At 45.5% G+C, this 7,500-nt stretch overlaps 1 non-coding gene across 1 annotated transcript; it reads left to right on the top strand.

Annotated features, from left to right (window-relative positions):
- Window positions 1-5,636: 5,636 nt before the first annotated feature.
- On the top strand, window positions 5,637-7,452 carry LOC120849715. Its single transcript, XR_005717982.1, has one exon. It is a non-coding gene; the product is annotated as a small subunit ribosomal RNA (ribosomal RNA).
- The last annotated feature ends 48 nt before the right edge of the window (window positions 7,453-7,500 follow it).

Below are 7,500 nucleotides of genomic sequence, written 5' to 3'. Positions count from 1 at the left end.
TTGCACATGGCGGAAGTGTGTTCGCTCCTCGAGTTTTCTTCTTTGTTGAACCATTAGGGACGCGTGTACTCGTCGGGACTTCGTCGCGACGGTCCAGCCACCCCTCACGTTCGCTTCGCTCACGTAAACAAGCACAACGCCAGCGTACTTCCCCGATTCGCTAAAAACAACCATCCGACTCTCGCGTAGCATTGTCACTTGCGTATTTTGTGTCTTTTACCATCCAAACCAGATGGCGCTGCGCAGTTAACGGCTCGAAAACCGGAGCCTTGCTTTAGGTTCGTTAGATGACGCCACTATTCATTCATTTTTTTTTTAATTTTTTTTTTTAGTTTTTACTTTTTGTTTAAATTAATTGATTTGATTTTACATTACGTCGTCTCGTCATATAAACAGCAAATATTTAAACAATTTAGGCGCGCCTCCGCATCTATTTGGGCGCCGACCACCTGGCGGCGCTACTTATTTTCCAAATTCTGTTTACAAAGTATGACGGCGTTTTCATCTATCTAGCGGTCTCCTACATTTTTTTTTTTATTATTATTTTTTTTTTGCTTTTGCTTTGCGTTGTTCCTGCGGAGTGATAGTTCTTGGTGAGCTCGGACGCTTTCCAACGCGTTAAGATTCTGGAGTGCAAACTTGTAAGAAACCTTTGCAACCGTGAGTAGTATGCAGTCGGCGCTGCTTGCACGCGATGTATTTTCGACGCGTTTTGTCCGTCTTATTGCCCGTGTGCGTTGGCGTACCTGGTTTCTGAAAGTGTGCGCGTCTCCCACGTGCATCTTAAACCATGTGTGGGCATTGCATGTTTTCGCTTGAGGAGATATCCATTTCCACCAGTGAGTAGTGTTCATTCGCCGCCGCTTCATCGCGATGTGCTTTTGACGTCTTTTTGCTTCTCTGTGCCGCCCGCCCTCCGTGCTTTCCGAAGGTGAGCGCATGGTTTCGCTTTGCAGTGCGCGCTCTGCAGCGTGGTGTTGTGGCGTGGTTCCGGTGAAAGTGCCTGTGGGTGACCTCGCGTGCGTCCGTAATTCCGTGCCTTCGGCCTACTCAGCGTGGACGTCATTTCTGTCCTGTGACCTGCTGCTCAGTGCTCAGTGCTCAGTGCTGTGCTTGTGCAAGGCCTCTGGTGTGGGTGCCGTGTCCTACGTATCGCCCAACTAGGTTCTACTTGTGCCCCTTATTAATTCATTAATATGTGTCGTGTGTGTGTGTGCTCTTTGAGCAGTTTCCGTTCTTGTGCCGTCCGTCCAGTGAAAGGATTTTTTTATTTTTTTTTTATTAAGTTACGGCGCTTGTTTTCGTGCAGCTCTACGTGGTCGTGTCCTCGTACGCAGTGGTGTGTTTGTGGAAAGTCTCTCGTTGTGTTGTGTTGTGCAGTGCAGTGCAGTGCAGTGCAGTGCAGTGCTGTGCGTGCGCCAAAGCCTCTGGATAAAAGAAAAAAAAAATATATATATATATATATATAAATACACATTTTTTTTCTAATTTTTTTTTTAATTAATTTTACATGTGGTAAGTATGCATGACTTATACCATCCTTTGTATTGATTTATTTGGGTCGTGTCTTTTTTTTCCACATTATTAGCCTTCTTGTTCTCCTCCTCCTCCTCCTGCTTATCATTATTGTAGAAATGTTTTCCTTTTTCTTTTTTTTTCCTCTTTCTTTCTAAGCTTTTAGTTTCCACCAGAGCGTCGAACCGAATTTTTTATTGGTTTGCTTCGATTTGCGGGAGCACAAAAGTAATGTAGGACATTAAAATAGCACAACAAATAGAAGAACAAGAGGTATACAGGACAGGCGCTGATGTTGAACTAGTTTCATTCAGGAAAAGTGAACATGTATATACACACGACAGGCAAAGCAGCACATATTCTTAAGGGTAGAAGATATTTGAGCTGGGATGCTGGTGTCTCCCAGCACGATCAAACCATCCGGGGCTATTGCCGCCTTCTCGGCTGCCCTCGGCACTTATCGTGAATAAAAGCTATATATGTATGTTTACTTTTCCTGGATAAAACTAGTTGAAAGTGAGTGCCTGTCCTGTATACTCCTTGTCCTCGTCTTTTTTGCGCTATTTTATATATTTTACTAAGATGAACCAACAGCGTACCGTATTAAAAAGAAAAAGAAGAAGCTAAAGTGATATTATATTTACCTGGTGCTTCTTTTCGTAATAGGCACTATTTCAAGAGTGCAAACGGGTATCTTTCCATTCATTTGTAGGGTTCGCTTATTTTCAGGTGCCGAGAAATAAATTGCTTTATTTAAATTTTATGGAGCAGTAAATGACAAGCTACATACATATCTGTCTTTCCTTGTTTTTTTTTTGTGTTATATTTTAGCCTGAATTTAAAAGTTATCAGTCTGTTGGATCGCCTAAAATACAGGTGATTGGCATTTGAGGTTTTTTTTCTTTACAAGATAATGGTTGATTCAATTTAGCAAGTAAGCATCAATTGTGCTACTTTTTTTTTTCCTTCATCTTAAATAGAGCTAAGCAATCAACTCGACATGACGGCTACTTAATTTGTCGCTTTCTTACCGCCTGTTTTCCGAAACTGTGTGCTTTCTTTTCGTCGTCATCGACTTTGGGCTGCCGCTCTAAGTCCATAGAGCCTTTTTTTTTTTTTTGAGCTATCCCTGCCGTACACCCTTGTACTTCTATTAATCGTCAGACTAATAGACAGTTATATTTTCTTCCGTACAGTTCCAAGTTGGCGGGTCAGTTTCGGTTCGGCTGAAACTAACTCCTCGGTTCCGGTTTTTCGTTCGCTTCGGTTTTCGGTTCGACACTCTGGTCTTCACCGTGCATGGCACCCCCCCCCCCCCCACCCCCTTCCTTCCTTCCTTCCCTCCCTCCCTCCCTCCCTCTCTCCCCTCTTCTCCTCCCTGCAAGAAAACAAACTGTCGTTTCGAAATGTTTTCTTACTTGAACTGTGAAGGTTTTCAAGTGCATTTCCTTTCCTCCTTTATTGAGCGCACAATTCTAGAGTGGAACTTCCCTTCTGACATTGCAATAAAGTTTCCTGCACAAGGAAGAAAAACCTGCCATTTGACCTCCCTTGTGTGTGCAAAGTGTCATTGTTCCTATATTATGCTTGAACATGGTCTTTTTGTCTTCCTATTTGTCGCAGAAATCATGTATGTGTATGTATGTATGTATGTATGTATGTAAATATATATATATATATATATATATATATATATATATATACCAATATCGCACTTTATGGATTAATCTTGCACGACCTGTGAAAACCACGTATCTCTGGCTTTCCTCACGTTCGATTTTCGAGCAATTTCTGAAGCTAGCTTGGGGAGATTGATTTCGCTCGCACACAATTCGAGTCGCGAGGACGGGCATGTACGAACGCCTACGTAGTCGGGACGGTAAACAAAACTTACACAAATTAAAATCCTGCGCAGATAATAAAAGAAAGAGCAACAAAAAAGTATGGGCGTCTTTCTTTACTAATTTCTTTTTTTTTTTTCTTTTTTAGGATTGTAAGCGGACGGGCTTCTTACACGATACCAAAAAGCGAGACACAATTTGACAAACGGGTCACGTCACAAGAAAGAAAATCCCACATCCTCAAGCGTGTAAAAAATGCACGCAATATCTACAGTACTGGAATTGGAAGCGCTGCCAATCTCGCGTGCACTAGCCCAAATCGCGTTGCTCCCGCTCACGTCAAAGCGACACAGACCTCGTCGGAAAGGTACGCTTTCTGACGCGGTCAACCGGTAAAAACACTATATATTGTAAAATTCTGTACTTTGGACGTGATTAATTCAGACTGCTTTGCGGCTAACTAAGCGCGCGTTCCTTCCCAATGAAACGAAAGAGCGAGATTAGAAATAGAGGAAATAATTCCAGTGAAAAGAAAGAAATTCGTCTCTTATTGAGCTTGGCAGTAAAGCACGCGACATCTCTAGTATTCCGTTTGAAAGCGTTGTCCATGGCAAGTGCAGTAATGTACAGTGTTCGGCTCTCGCCCAGTTGAAAGCGCCAGAAAGCCCGTGTCGCCTCGCGACACGGGTAACCGCTAGAAAACACGCACATTTTAAAGTCGCGTGATTTGCACTTGATTCCTCGGAAGTACTTTGTGGGAGACGAAGCGGGCGTCCCATGCCAAGGACACGGAAGAGAGAGATTAGAAATAGAGCGAACAATTCGAGTGAAAAGAGTAATATTTGTCTCCTATCAAACTTGCCAGAAGAGTAAGCGAGATTTCCAGTATTCCGTTTGAAAGCGCTGCCCGTCGCAAGTGCAGTAGGGTAAATTGTTCGGCTCTCGCCCAGTTGAAAGCGCCAGAAAGCCAGTGTCGCAAAGCGACACGGGTAACCGCTAGAAAACACGCATCTTTTTCTTTTGTTAATCCCGTGCTTCTCACTTCGTTCCTTGAGAGGACTTTGTCGGAAACTAAGTGGCGGGGCCTTCCAAACGAAACCAATGGTAGAAACAATGAAGTGAGCAAAGAAGAGTAGTGTAAAGAAAGAAAATTGCCTATTATGAAGCCTGCCGTAAACACGCGCGATACCGCGAGCATTCGGATTAAAAGCAGTGACAATCTCACTTACTATAGCGCTCATTGTTCGGCTCTGACACAATTCAAAACGCATGAAACGCCCCGTGTAAATATTGGTTTACTTTGTAATAACAAAGTCGATAAACTTTCTGTTGACCATGTTAACATGAACTGAAAGTCGAAAAGAAGTAATCAGAGTCAAGCAGGGGTCAGCACGTTTTTAATAAAGAGCGAGAAATAATTTTTTTTTTATAGGGGTAGGATGTATGTACGTATGTATGTATATATAGAGGGAGACAGGAAAAAAAACATTTATATATATATATATATACACACAAACATACATACATACATATATATATATATATATAAGGAGAGAGAGAGGGGAAAAAATAAGAAAGAAAGAAGGACAAATAAATGATACTGAATAACGAGGAGCCACATAAGTGAGAGACAGTAAGTCAGTCACCGAAACTGATAACCACAAACTATGTACAGAATGCTCTTGAAGGATCTTCTTTATACTTATCGGTGCTATTATGTGGAGGTGGGGTATGTCGAGCGTTCGATTGGTGCGAGCGTCGTCTGACGACGTCGCCGACGCCTTTCGTCGCCGTCTCGGCCGCTGCCTCCGCCGCATGGTCGTTACAGCAAGGTACCGGCGATCTCTGGCGTCTGCCGTTGGGGTCGGTTCTCGGTTGCACCTGTGTCTTGAAAACGAATGCGAGAGGAGGGTGTTTCGGAGCGTACGCGCTAACCGAACGGTGTGAAATGACGAGTGCGTTCTGACCGAAGGCCGGGGTGCGTCCTCGCGTCCTCAAGGGACCTGAAAGCTCGGCAACGCTGCGAAGGCGTCGTCAATGATTTTTTTGGCGTACGACTTTCTGTTGCTACGACGAGAAAGAAATTTATGCGCTTCTTGCCGCGTCGGTACCGACCTCGGTCGGGGATATTCCGGCTGCGCGCTCGAACGTGCTTCATTTCTTCTTGGATTTGGAAGTAATTCCTAAGCATTGTGTGTGTTTGCGGTTCGTAAGGGGCGCCTGACGGTGGCCCCGCGTCCGCGCGTTGGTAGGGTTTTGGGCGACCCACCACGAAAAGATTACCTGGTTGATCCTGCCAGTAGTCATATGCTTGTCTCAAAGATTAAGCCATGCATGTCTAAGTACATGCCGAAACAAGGCGAAACCGCGAATGGCTCATTAAATCAGTTATGGTTCCTTAGATCGTTTCTTCCTACTTGGATAACTGTGGCAATTCTAGAGCTAATACATGCAGTGAGCCCGAAGCCCCTCGGGGCGACGGGTGCTTTTATTAGACCAAGATCAATCGGGCTTCGGTCCGTTTTGTGTGGTGACTGTGGATAACTTTGTGCTGATCGCACGGCCACGAGCCGGCGACGTTTCTTTCAAGTGTCTGCCTTATCAACTGTCGATGGTAGGTTATGCGCCTACCATGGTTGTTACGGGTAACGGAGAATCAGGGTTCGATTCCAGAGAGGGAGGCTGAGAAACGGCTACCACATCCAAGGAAGGCAGCAGGCGCGCAAATTACCCACTCCCGGCACGGGGAGGTAGTGACGAAAAATAACAATACGGGACTCTTTTGAGGCCCCGTAATTGAAATGAGTACACTCTAAATCCTTTAACGAGGATCCATTGGAGGGCAAGGCTGGTGCCAGCAGCCGCGGTAATTCCAGCTCCAATAGCGTATACTAAAGTTGCTGCGGTTAAAAAGCTCGTAGTTGGATCTCAGTTACAGGCGGGAAGTGCGTGGACACCACGTTACGGCCCGTGCTGAACATCATGCCTGTCGTGGCTTGGTTCCCTTCATCAGGTGCCTTGCTTTGGCCGGCGCGTTTACTTTGAAAAAATTAGAGTGCTCAACGCAGGCGATTCGCCTGAATAACAGTGCATGGAATAATAGAACAAGATCCTGTTTCTGTTCTGTTGGTTTTTGGAATACAGGATAATGATTAAGAGGGACAGACGGGGGCATTCGTATTGCGGCGCTAGAGGTGAAATTCTTGGACCGTCGCAAGACGAACTACTGCGAAAGCATTTGCCAAGAATGTTTTCATTGATCAAGAACGAAAGTTAGAGGTTCGAAGGCGATCAGATACCGCCCTAGTTCTAACCATAAACGATGCCAACCAGCGATCCGCCTGAGTTACTCAAATGACTCGGCGGGCAGCTTCCGGGAAACCAAAGTATTTGGGTTCCGGGGGAAGTATGGTTGCAAAGCTGAAACTTAAAGGAATTGACGGAAGGGCACCACCAGGAGTGGAGCCTGCGGCTTAATTTGACTCAACACGGGAAAACTTACCCGGCCCGGACACTGGGAGGATTGACAGATTGAGAGCTCTTTCTTGATTCGGTGGATGGTGGTGCATGGCCGTTCTTAGTTGGTGGAGCGATTTGTCTGGTTAATTCCGATAACGAACGAGACTCTAGCCTATTAAATAGGTGCGTGGTTCTCTGCACCTTGCACCCTTCTTGGAGGGACAAGCGGCTCCTAGCCGCACGAAACAGAGCAATAACAGGTCTGTGATGCCCTTAGATGTCCGGGGCCGCACGCGCGCTACACTGAAGGAAGCAGCGTGTTTTTATCCCTGTCTGTAAAGACTGGGTAACCCGTGGAACCTCCTTCGTGATTGGGATAGGGGCTTGCAATTGTTCCCCTTGAACGAGGAATTCCCAGTAAGCGCGAGTCATAAGCTCGCGTTGATTACGTCCCTGCCCTTTGTACACACCGCCCGTCGCTACTACCGATTGAATGATTTAGTGAGGTCTTCGGACCGATACCCGGAGCGGCCTTTCGGTTGCGCCGGTGTGTTGGAAAGATGACCAAACTTGATCATTTAGAGGAAGTAAAAGTCGTAACAAGGTTTCCGTAGGTGAACCTGCGGAAGGATCATTACCGGATGTTATTTGGCATCGTTTTGTCTTCTTCCTCTTGTACGGGGAA

Source organism: Ixodes scapularis, unplaced genomic scaffold (assembly GCF_016920785.2).
Source record: "Ixodes scapularis isolate PalLabHiFi unplaced genomic scaffold, ASM1692078v2 PGA_scaffold1__304_contigs__length_218370807, whole genome shotgun sequence".
NCBI classification, from domain to species: Eukaryota; Metazoa; Arthropoda; class Arachnida; order Ixodida; family Ixodidae; genus Ixodes; species Ixodes scapularis.
The sequence above is the reverse complement of the archived record's forward strand: the minus strand, read 5'-3'. Positions and strand labels throughout refer to the sequence as shown.